The sequence below is a fragment of the Schistocerca piceifrons genome, chromosome 8, assembly GCF_021461385.2.
Source record: "Schistocerca piceifrons isolate TAMUIC-IGC-003096 chromosome 8, iqSchPice1.1, whole genome shotgun sequence".
Lineage (NCBI taxonomy): Eukaryota > Metazoa > Arthropoda > Insecta > Orthoptera > Acrididae > Schistocerca > Schistocerca piceifrons.
In genome coordinates this window covers 122,511,927-122,524,879 of record NC_060145.1, presented here as the reverse complement: position 1 = coordinate 122,524,879, position 12,953 = coordinate 122,511,927, and the positions used below count along the sequence as shown (strand labels likewise).

Below are 12,953 nucleotides of genomic sequence, written 5' to 3'. Positions count from 1 at the left end.
TAGCTGATTTCTTTTCGTACTCATGTGAATAACTTCACACTTTTCTTTATTCAGGGTCAATTGTCACTTTTCGCACCACACAGATATCTTATCTAAATCATTTTTTAAGTCGTTTTGATCATATGATGCCTTTACAAGACGGTAAATGACAGCACCATCTGCAAACAATCTAAGACGGCTACTCAGATTGTCTCCTATGTCGTTTATATAGATCAGGAACAACAGACGGACTATAACACTTTCTTGGGGAAAGCCGGATATTACTTCTGTTTTACTGGATGACTTTCCGTCTATTACTACGAACTGTGACCTTTCTGACAGTAAATAACGAACCTAGTCGCACAAGTGAGGCGATATTCCATAGGCACGCAGTTTGGTTAGAAGACGCTTGTGAGGAACGGTGTCGAAAGCCTTCTGGAAATCTAAAAATATGTAATGAACACGAGCACACGATTTGCGCCTCTGTTAAGGACCATACAAGGCGTCGACAGCGACGGCCGAATAAGACGTTCAGTCCCGTGTTTGGGAGGATGTAATTCAGGCTAGAGATGGTTTTGCGATGTGTTGGGAGTTTTATTGTTACCATGACAAGGTATCCTTTATTCAAGTTACCTTTACTAAGGGCCAGGATGCTTATTTCATAAGTCAGTGACCTTTCATTTACATCTTCGTGACGATTACGATGCAGGCACTCCCGCCTCCGAAGATAAGATCAGTCGTGTTCATACGGGTGCACGCATTCGTTCTCGGTAAATCACCCGACAGAAAATACCTGGGGCTATCTGGAACAGCAGCTGAAACGTAGCAGTCAAATTTCCTACAGTTTTCGCAGCTCTATGGGATTTACGAGGGCGTGCTGCAAATTAATACCTCCGAATGTCTCATTCTGTTCTCAATATCGGTTGAGGTATTAAACGTCATGCACATCACTCGGTCGACTTTCCCGTTTCGCAGATGCAAGTTGAAGCCTTCTGTCCTTAGAGGGCTTCGAATTGTAGCGTGTAACATGGAGGTGTGTAAAATAACTACATATGTCGGTCCTTAAGGACCAGCATGCTGTATTGGAGTTTCTAACCGCCCGTATCTACAAATGAAATCTTTCGAAGAGTGATAGCTGTGTTCGGAGATAATTGTACTGAGGTTAGTAACGTGCGACGTTGGTTTGTTCATGATCGTAACGAAGGAAGCGGTGGTGCTAACCTCAACGTGTGTCGCAGAGCTCAGAGAGGGGGGGGGGGGGGGGGGCAGCATACAGCAGGCGACAAGGCTCATTGGAAGCGGGTCGGTGCAGACATCAGAGGAAACTGTCGGATAACACAGGCACAGCTCTCGTGTAAGAGTGGATGCCACGGCAGTGTGTGCAGGCTATCATTGCAGAAGCACAGTACAGAAACGTGTGAGCACGGTGGGTGCCCTGAAGCCTCACACTTCCCGTGAAACAGAGGAGACTGGACATCTGCCAACAATTTTCTTTTGCCTTTTGGGGGTGTCGGTGATGAGTTCCTTAACAACATTCTGACAAGTGATGAAAACTGAGTTGTTCGTTTTGATCCCGAAAACAAGAGAGCATCAATGGAGTTCTGCCACAAAGGATCGACGACACCAGAAATGTTCAAGACCATGCCATCAGCAGCCAAATTCTTGCTCATAGTGTTCTGGGACGTTAAAAGTGTGAGGCATTTGCAGTTCAAGCATGAAGAAGGTAGCATCATAAACTTCACACAAATTTGAAGCGTTCGCCCACACATGCAGCACCCTCTCCTTGAGCATAACATTGCCAGACCGCACACGGGTGCTGGGACATGTGCAACAGTCCGATGCCTTGCGTTCACTGTCATCGATTATCCTCCGTTTCAGTCCCGACATGGTCGCATCTGATTTTCCTATGTTTCCAAAACTTAAAGAACAGCTTAGTGGGCTTCACTGTGACAGTGATGAGGTGGTGCAAGCGACTGTGGCACTGTCAGCGAAGTCAAACATTCTGCAGTGCCGAGATCAACAAAGTGGTCTCTCGTTGCGAGAAATTTGTTCGTCACCAGGGACACTATGTTGAGAAATAAAATAAATGTAGACGTGACGAAAGAAATGTAGAATGTTGATAAGTTTTTCAAATAACTTCTGGGAATTCAGCCAAGTAACACTTTCAGCGACCGCCGGTATTTCGGCGGGAGAACACCCCGCCATTTTCAAGGCAAACTGTAACGGACAGGCGACGTACATGCCAATTTAAAACTTCGGTTCTCGGACTGAAGCAGGAAAGATAACACGCACACTGAACACTAGTGCCACCAAAGATGACCAAAGGTAAGGGAAAATTTGAACGCCTTTCTGGAACATCTGAACTCGACACTCCCGAACATTCCTTTTACGATGGAGGTGGAAGAGGATGGTTGCCTTACATTTCTTGACGTGTTGGTTAGGAGGAAGGATGATGGACCATTGGGACGTGCAATCTACAGGAAACGTACTCACACCGACTTGTACTTACAGCTAATAGTTGTCACCATCCGGCTCACCGTAAGGGGTACTTCGTAAAAATGGTTCAAATGGCTCTGAGCACTATGCGACAACTTCAGAGGTCATCAGTCGCCTAGCACTTAGAACTAATTAACCTAACTAACCTATGGACATCACACACATTCATGCCCGAGGCAGGATTCGAACCTGCGACCGTAGCGGTCGCTCGGCTCCAGACTGCAGCGCCTAGAACTGCACGGCCACCCGGCCGGCCGGGTACTTCGTACCTTGGTACACAGGGCACATGTCGTTTTCGACACTGAGACTTTGCCAGCTGAGCTGTTCCATATTGAAGTTACGTTTCGTGAAAATGGTTATAGTGATAATCAGATTGAACGTGCGTTGCGCTATCGACCAACTGTACGTCGGGTGATTGATGATAATTCTGAGTCCACACCTAAGTCTACTGCCTTTTTGCCTTACGTAGGAAACACTTCCAAGACGATCGGTCGTATTTTACGGAAATACGATGTGAAATGTGTTTTCCGACCTCCATCGAAAATTAGAGTGCTTTTGAGTTCTGTTAAGGAGGATCTTGGTCTGCGTAACGCGGGTGCATATCGCATTCCTTGTAGCTGCGGCATGGCATATATTGGTCAAACTACCAGGACCGTGGAGGACCGATGTACTGAGCATAAACGGCACACGCGATTACAGCAGCCAAGTAGATCTGCTACTGCCGAACATTGCTGGGATACTGGTCACCCCATGTTATATAAAAACACCGAGATATTGGACTGCACGTCCAGCTATTGGGACAGTGTTATTAAGGAGGCAGTTGAGATTAAATTAGCGAGCAACCTCGTTACCATGGATGGAGGTTTTTGTTTAAACTCTGTTTGGAATCCGTCTCTCTCTCTTGTCGAAAAACAGAGTTCAAAAATGGTTCAAATGGCTCTGAGCACTATGGGACTTAACTACTGAGGTCATCAGTCCCCTAGAACTTAGAACTACTTAAACCTAACTAACCTAAGGACATCACACACATCCATGCCCGAGGCAGGATTCGAACCTGCGACCGTAGCGTCACGCGGTTCCAAACTGACGCGCTTAGAACCGCACGGCCACACCGGCCGGCAAAAAGCAGAGTCAATGCTACCTCACCTGCGAGTTCGTAGACCCACTATCGATATCTCTGACTTTGGTCATCTTTGGTGGCACTAGTGTTCGGTGTGTGTGTTATCTTTCCTGCATTAGTCGGAGAACCGAGGTTTTAAATTTGCATGTACGTCGCCTGTCCGTTGCAGTTTGCCTTGAAAATGGCGGGGTGTTCTCCCTCCGAAATATCGGCGGTCGCTGAAAGTGTTACCTGGCTGAATTCCCGGAAGTTATTTGAAAGTTGTATACGCCAGGAGAAACTCAGGTCTCACATTGATAAGCCTTTTTTCCATTTATAAAGCTTCAAGAGTTTTCACCTTAAAAAAAAATTCGGAGGCCGTATTTCTTAGCTCGCCCTAGTAACCATCAAAGAGTGTGGTTTCAGCTGGATAGAGTATATCCAAAAGATACTTGTGGACACAATTACCAGTTGAATTGGGGCTATTATCAAGGCTAGAAGCGGTGTTATGCAATATTAGGCCATCTCCTGGTGGTGACTTATTTGTGCTTATTTGAAAAGTAAATGGAATTTCAGTATGTATCTCTTTTTATATCTGAGCTGTTTATCGCCTCATAGAACGATTATAGATAGTACTTGGTTAATGATAACAAAACCAGCGGCTGTTTTTGAATCTACATCGTTTATTCTTTTTACCACATGCTACCAGTTTCGACACCAAATGGTGTCATCTTCAGGCCCGAAGAGTAACCTGCCATCCACAGTTCTCTTCATATGCAATGAATAGAATCGTATACAGTGGCCAAAACTAACAGTATTTCGTACCTTTCTTGGCAATAACAAGACCAGCATGATGGGACGACAACTGGAACTCCAAGGTACATGGAGGCAAGTCAAAGATTTTTGACTTGCCCCCATGTGCCTTGGAGTTACAATTGTCGTTTGACCACGCTTTGAGACCTGAAGATGACACAATTTGGTGTAGAAACTGGTAGCCTGTCTTAAAAGGAATAAACGACGTAGGTTCAAATACACCCGCTGGTTTTGTTATTATTGTTCAAGTACTTCGTGTCCGACTGCAGACCCACTTTTGTTGATGGATTACCAGAGATTATACATAGAGGCCTTCCCTCTATGCTATCTTTGAACCTCGTTGCCGGGCAATGAATGCTGTGGCATCTCTCATGAGCGCACGGAAGGCCCCGACGGCCGGAGTACAGTGCGCTGCGTCCGCAATATCGCCTCCTCAGAGCGATGTGTATTCTGACTAGCCACCTGATTGAAGTAATGACCTTGAGACACAGTAGTATTCGCCTTGTGTTTGGAGGCGATGGATAATATTTTGTTCTGTCTTCTGTCAAGTTGAGCCACTGCTGAAGGAGACCCCAGCCCGAACATATTGTCATCTAAAGACGTGCTAATCGCAGGCTAAAGGTCCAGTCGTATAACGTTAGCTGGGGCTTCATTTGTTCACAGCACAGCGACAAGAGCACCAAAGAAGAATGAAGCCGGTGAGTGACATTTTGAAGCAAATGTATTCAACTTTGTAGACTTCAGCTAAGTTGTTTAAATTGCCAAGCATAGTTTGATTTGTCCGCGTTCTTGCAGGACTGTCTGCTATTGGTGGTGTTTTCGGTTGTAGTTTATAGAGCGTAATTTATTAAATTGTTATAGCCTCCTTACTGGAACAAACTATCGTAGTAAAGTTGAGACTCATATGTCGCAAGGAAAATTTAGTTATATAAGGTCTATAGATCGCCTACGGCTGAGCTACAGGCAGGATTGCCCCATTTCGTACAAAGCTGGGGTGCTATTCCAATATCGGACAGCCTCGGCAATACTGACGGTTTAAGAAGGGGGAAATAGGCTGGAGGCGCTAATTGAAGTTTGTGTTAGGAAGGGCATTCCAGCGGTGTTACCTCTGCTGCTATGGTGGTGTAATGGGTAATACATCTACCTAATAACCAGGAGATCCCAATTGAAGTCGCGGCCATGGCACAAATTTTAATTCACTTTTTCAGCTTCTGTCATTGTCGTAGAGAAAATACATGTTTTTTTTACGTCTTAGGTTATCATTGGTTTAGCTGCTTTATGTGCATAAGCTATTATACCATGTGGTTTTAACATTGTTTGTTGTTATTGGAGTTTGGAAAGTGTTTTCGTGTAAAGTAAATGGCTCTTTTATTTAAAACTAGCTGTTCCCCGTGACTCCACTCTCATATCAGGTTTGTTATGATGAGAGATAAGTAAGTGATTATTACTCACACAGTAGTCTCTCTAGACAGTAATGTTTGTACCAAGTTCGGTTCAGATCCGTCCAGCGTTATCGGAGATGTGGAACATAAGTATATTCTTATAAACTGTATGGATATATTTTTTTTTTGGTGATTCGATTTTCATGAAATAAAGCCTTTATGGAACCATAAGCTACCTGCCAAGTTACCTGCGGAAACCACACGAAAATTGGTCTAGTAATTTTGAAGATCAGGGTGTTCAAACAAACAAACAGACAGACAGAGAGACAGATAAGACGGTTTTAGTAAAACTCTAACATTTCTTTCTCATGACCCGATTTTGATGAACTGAAGCCTATACGGTGCCCCAACTTATGCTCATATTACCTATGAAAGCGCCATGAAAATTTGCCTAGATCTTTTGGAGAAGCGTGTCCAGACAGACAGTTTTACACAACTATTCTCAGTACATATTTGGCGCCGCCAGACTTCTTTTTGTTTCCTGCCTAAAGTAGGGGCTGAAAGGCTTACGCTTCGCAGACGTTGCGCGAGACTTATGTGCTTAGAGCTATGGCACTAGAAGCATTTGCTAACAGCTTCCAACAGCTTTACAGCCGATGTGAAATATGTGTTGTAGCCAATGGTGATTACTTTGAAGGCCATTAAAGGTATTTTGTTAGTAACTTTAGTTTCATTCATTTTCTGGTAGTATTCGCCGAACATTTCAAACGCACCTTGTATATTCCGTACATTAGTCCACGATTTGGTTAACTTTAATTGCTGCTCGAGTACGTGATTAGTTCGCACCGCATTTGTATGTCTTTGTGACTGAAGCCTCATGGCAGCTACATTGTGGACATTCTATGGGCTTTAGTGGAGCCGTAGTCTGAAGTAAAAAATTGTTTCTTGAGCTAAATACTTTTTGGGCTTGTCCCTTCCACCCTCAGCTGCTCGCTCTCTACCCAATCAGTATCATTCTTCGAATGTGACATTTCCCGATGGAAAAGAGAATTACTTCAAGGTATGCAAGATGGCTTCGGTAAAAGGTATGTAGGTGGATGGCGAGCAGTGCTATGGGAGAAGAAACTATCCGCAGCAAGAAGAGAATGAAATTATACATTACCATTTAACTTTATGTATAGGAGAAGTGCAATTTATTTCTGCATAATGGCTTGCTGATTTAGATGTTTTGTTGTTCCGCAAAACAGCTTTGAATGCAGGGACGGTTCATCCGAAAAGACAGTGACCGATTCCATCCCTTCTTCTTTTCTACCCAAGCTACTTGACCGCCCTTGATTACTTCAACGTTGACGTGTCTCTGTAATAAATAAATGGTCGCATATCTTCTTAACATGGGGGTGTGTTATGATTCCTTCACAGAATGTGTATATTTCGTAGGACTTTGTGGAATAGCGAAGTGCGAGTACGTTACATTAGCAGCTCAGATAAAATTAGCTAGTGCGCTAGTAAATAGAAACGGCGGTTTTTGCTTAAATTGTGCTTGGAGCGCTCACTCCCTACTCACAGTGACAGAGATAATGTCGCTTGCTCACCTTCGGGTAATCAATATTGTCTGACGACAATTTCTGGCTTTGATGGTCTTTGGTTGTGGAGTGGAGCTGGTTTTTTACGCTGTGTGTGCTGTCTTTCTCCAGACGCCGTGTTACGGCTCTGTCAGCATAGCCGCGCCTACGGAAGGTTTGAATATCCTTGGACAGCAATCTCTCGTTGCAACTGTGGTTGAAGGTGACGGCGTGTTCGCCTGTCGAAATATCGTCGGCTGTCGATGATGTTACCTGGCTGCAGTTCCACAAGTTAACTGAAGATTCGTAATACCGGGAGAAGTTCAGCTATCACAGCGTGAAGGATTATTGCTTATGTGCCTCTGTGCCGTCTCGGCAGCACGATTTTATCTTCACAATGTCCCCCCCCCCTCCTCCCTCCCACTGCACATGTCTAAAATATGAGAAGCAGATAGCAGAAGTTCACAGTGTTAAATTCTTGGGATTACAGCGTGACAATAAATTCAGCTGAGATGAGCATACCACAGAATTGCTGAAACATCTAAACAAATCTATTTCCAGTATGGATGTTGTCAGACACTGGAGCTATAAAAATAAGGAAAAACTAGTATACTTAGCATGCTTCCACACCGGCCGGTGTGGCCGAGCGGTTCTAGGTGCTTCAGTCTGGAACCGCGCGACCGCTACGGTCGCAGGTTCGAATCCTGCCTCGGGCATGGATGTGTGTGATGTTTTTAGGTTAGTTAGGTTTAAGTAGTTCTAAGTTATAGGGGACTGATGACGTCAGATGTTAAGTCCCATAGTGCTCAGAGCCAAGCCATGCTTCCATTCCATAATATAATATAGGATTATTTTGGGGGGAATTCATCAAGCCAAGCTGAAATGTTCCAAGTCTAGAAACTTGTAATACGAGTTGCTTGTGCTGTGAAGCCAGGAAACTGCTGCAGAGGACCGTTTAAGGAATCAGGAAAGCCAGCTACCACTTCCCGATATATTTATTCCCTAAGGAAATCTGTCTATAAAAACACACGGTCCAGTCACATTAACGTGACCATCGCCTAAGATCGACGTCGGCGTGCAACAACCACTCATAGACGTAAGGCAGCAGCACTAGCAGTGGAGGATTCACAAAGCGCACTGGGGGGACGCAGAAAACAATGCAATCGTTGTCGTAATGTGGAAAGAGAGCGATTTATCTGATGTTCAAAAGAGCACGATCGTTAGCTTTCGGGCTAAGGGTGGCAGCATTTCCAAAACGGCCAGGTTCCTAAACTATTAGAGTATGATAGTGGTTAAAGAATGCTGCGGGATGTTCTCTCGAAATTTCAACCACCAACTTTATCCTGCGAATGCGCAAGTATTTTGTTGACGCCGTCCTATGTATGGAGAAACGATTACCGTAATAAAATAGGAGAGATCAAAGCTCGGAGGGTTAGATAGAAGTGTTCGTTTCTTTTCTGCACGCTGTTCGAGAGTGGAATGGCAGAGAATTACTGTGAAGGTGGTTGGATGAACCCTCTACCAGGCACGTAAGTATGATTCGCAGAGCATCCATGTAGATGTAGGTTGTTGTTGTTGTGGTCTTCAGTCCTGAGACTGGTTTGATGCAGCTCTCCATACTACTCTATCCTGTGCAAGCTTCTTCATCTCCCAGTACCTACTGCAACCAACATCCTTCTGAATCTGCTTAGTGTATTCATCTCTTGGTCACCCTCCAAGATTGTTACCCTCCACGCTGCCCTCCAGTACTAAATCTGTGATCCCTTGATGCCTCAGAACATGTCCTACCAACCGGTCCCTCCTTCTTGTCAAGTTGTGCCACAAATTCCTCTTCTCCCCAGTTCTATTCAATACCTCCTCATTAGTTATGTGATCTACCCACCTAATCTTGATCATTCTTCTGTAGCACCACGTTTCGAAAGCTTCTATTCTCTTTTTGACCGAACTATTTATCGTCCATGTTTCACTTCCATACATGGCTACACTCCATACAAATACTCTCAGAAACGACTTCCTGACACTTAAATCTATACTCGATGTTAACAAATTTCTCTTCTTCAGAAACGCTTTCCTTGCCATTGCCAGTCTACATTTTATATCCTCTCTACTTCGATGATCATCAGTTATTTTTCTCCCCAGATAGCAAAACTGCTTTACTAATTTAAGTGTCTCATTTGCTAATCTAATTCCCTCAGCATTATCCGACTTAATTCGACTACATTCCATCATCCTCGTTTTGGTTTTGTTGATGTTGATCTTATACCCTCCTTTCAAGACACTGTCCATTCCGTTCAACTGCTACCGGAATATTTTACTGAAGAGGACGCCATCATCACTTAACCATACAGTAAAGCTGCATGCCCTCGGTAAAAATTACGGCTGTAGTTTCCCGTTGCTTTCAGCCGTTCGCAGTACCAGCACAGCAAGGCCGTTTTGGTTAGTGTTAAAAGGCCAGATCAGTCAATCGTCCAGACTGTTGCCCCTGCAACTACTGAAAAGACTGCTGCCCTCTGCAGGAAGCACACGTTTGTCTGGCCTCTCAACAGAAACCCCTCGGTTGTGGTTGCACCTACGGTACAGCTATCTGTATCGCTGAGGCACGCGAGACTGTTGCCCCTGCAACTACTGAAAAGACTGCTGCCCTCTTCAGGAACCACACGTTTGTCTGGCCTCTCAACAGATACCCCTCGGTTGTGGTTGCACCTACGGTACGGCCATCTGTATCGCTGAGGCACGCAAGCCTCCCCACCAACGGCAAGGTCCAGGGTTCATGGTGGGAGATGTAGGTGTAGATGGCAAAACGGAGCTGCCCAAAACCGACGCCGAGACAACTGTGTTGCGCCACGGATCATAGATGACAGGGGTGAACGACGGCTGCAGAAATGTGTACGGGAGAATAGACGAACAAATGTTGAACAACTGACCGCCCAGCTCAACCAAGCGGCTAACTCAGTGTCTCCTCAACAACCGCCTAGCGAGTGTTGCTGCGTATGGGCCCCTACAACAAGCGCCTGGTTCATGCACCCATGCTGACTGCCGTTCACCGGCGACAAAGGTTGGAATTTGCACACCAGTACCGAAGTTAAATGTCCGCCGAGTGGCGACAGATGACCTTTTCAGCTGAATAACGTTTTGGGCTACATCTGACTGATTCTCGATGATGTGTATGGCGTCAAACATCTTTAAACAAACACATCGCAACAGTGACAGGAAGGGTCCAGTCCGGAGGAATGTTTTTATGGCCTACCCTGGCTAATATAGTCATTGTGGAAGGCACAATGGACCAACACAAGTAAGCACCTACAGGATGGTGCACTAAATGTGTTACCATTTTGTTTTTGAATATAAACTTTATTGGCAATACAATCTGAAAGGCACATTACTACAATGAAGAGCCGTCCATGGAGATTTGTTCTAACTCAGCACATGCTCAATATGTCCACCATTTCGTTTCCTAACTTCCTTCAAACGAACACTGAAGTTAGTGATTACCCTACGGCACATGTCTTCCGTAATTTCACTGCAAACTTGAAGAATAGGTCTTCTGAGCTCCATTAAATCAAGTGGACGTTTCGGGAAAATTTTTTCCTTTAGGTACCCCCAAAGAAAAAAGTCACATGGATTCAGGTCCGGACTAGTGGGGGGCCAATTTTGTCCGTTGAAGCGACCTGGAAACCTGAGTGAAATGACCCGCATGTCGAAATGCTCGTGTAAAACCTCCAGCACAGTGTTTGCAGTATATGGCCTTGCTCCATCTTGCATGAACCACTGCGTGTTGAAGGGCAAGGCAGTAGCAAGATGCTGTGGAATGAAGCTATTGCGAAGTATGCTGAAATGACGCTCGCTGTTGACAGTTTCTTCAAAGAAAAAGGGTCCAATAAGTCCGTGACTGGAAACTGTTGCCCACGCTGTAAGCAAAAAAAATGGATCAAATGGCTCTGAGCACTATGCGACTTAACTTCTGAGGTCATCAGTCGCCTAGAACTTAGAACTAATTAAAGCTAACTAACCTAAGGACATCACACACATCCATGCCCCAGGCAGGATTCGAACCTGCGACAGTAGCGGCCGCTCGGTTCCAGACTGTAGCGCCTAGAACCTCACGGCCACTCCGACCGGCTAGATATTCCCAGTTGCACTGCTCCCTTTCTACACGATTTCCCGGGACTTCTCTGTACAGCAACTCGTACCGCTTCAATATTCTCCGGCGAACAAACAGGCTTAGGCCGAGGTCGCTTCGCTTTCAATACTGTTCCTTCCTGTACAAATTTTGTCGTACAACCTGTGGATGGTCTTCTTGCAAAGGACCCATCGTATGTTAAACAGTTGTCGAAAACGCCTCTGAGTCACAACAAGGCTTTTCGTTTCATGAAAAAATAACACAATTGCCGATCGTTGCTGTGTCGTCAGTCTTCCATTGTCAGCCATTGCTGCTTACTAGTCTCCTAGCGGCAGTATCGTGAATTACACGTCATTTCGTAACTCATTTGTTTTTCCAAGCTCCGCTGGTACTGCTGTAGAGATCCCAGCGGGGTATCTAATGTGCGTCGTAAATTGTGAAACAAACAATTGGTAACAGATTTCGTGCGCCGCCCTTTATATTTGTGGACCATGCCCATCCCTACTTGGAGTTTGTTTATCCTCGGTACGATGGCAACTACTTGCAGGACATTACAACGAGTCACGCAATTCACTTGCAGGACATTACAACGAGTCACGCAATTCGCAATGCTCGTGCGTGGTTGAGACAACACCCGAATTAGTTTACCATACCCCCTGGGCACCACACTCCCCTGGATGTAAACACATTCGAGAACCTGTGGGGCCACTTCAGTCCGGCCATGGCTTCCCAGCCGAGGAATCTAGCGCAACTGACCACGCCACTGGAGCGGGATGGCTCTACATTCCTGTCGGCATTATCCAGGACCTCACTGACTGTCCCCCTGCACGTTTCGCAGCTGGCCGCGCTGCCAAAGACTGTTATTCAGGCCCCTGGCACGTGGTCACATTAATGTGACCGGGCAATCACAAAGATTTAAAGTAAGTAACTTTGGTCCACAGAGGTGTCCGATATTTAGCAACACACATTTTCAATAACTTGCCAGCATCCATAAAAAGTTTAACAACCGATAAAGGTTCAGTTTCAGGACGAGCCGAAGAGATTTATTGGTGACCAACTCCACCTACTTTACTGATGAATTCCTCGGCATAACTGATTAATGTGTGTGTGTTATTAATAATATGAAGCCTGAGCTCTATACAAATTCACTGCAGTAATGCGATCAAATATGCAAGCGCTATAAAATGATTTTTGTATTTGATGACGTGTGGCTACAAGTAAGATAACCTAAGAGTTATTCTATGCATCTCAGTGTAATGAATATTCACATATTTTGTGAAAAGTTTGTGATTACATTTTGAATGAAAAAAATGTTTAAACGTTCTTGACTTATGCCACATCCATAAGGACCACTTCACTTGAGATGTATGGAAAGTACATTAGCGTATCTTTTTTCCTTGTAAGTAATTATATTTGCTTTCTGACATTCTCTACAATCTGGAGGATCTCCTCACTTGGGATCTGTAACGAAAAGTACTCGTAACACAATATAATCTAATGAT

General features: G+C 44.8%; 1 protein-coding gene across 1 annotated transcript in view; it reads right to left on the bottom strand.

Annotated features, from left to right (window-relative positions):
* The window catches only part of LOC124711377 (serine proteinase stubble-like), a 368,137-nt gene that overhangs the window by 242,946 nt on the left and 112,238 nt on the right, over nt 1-12,953 (bottom strand). The window lies entirely within an intron of this gene.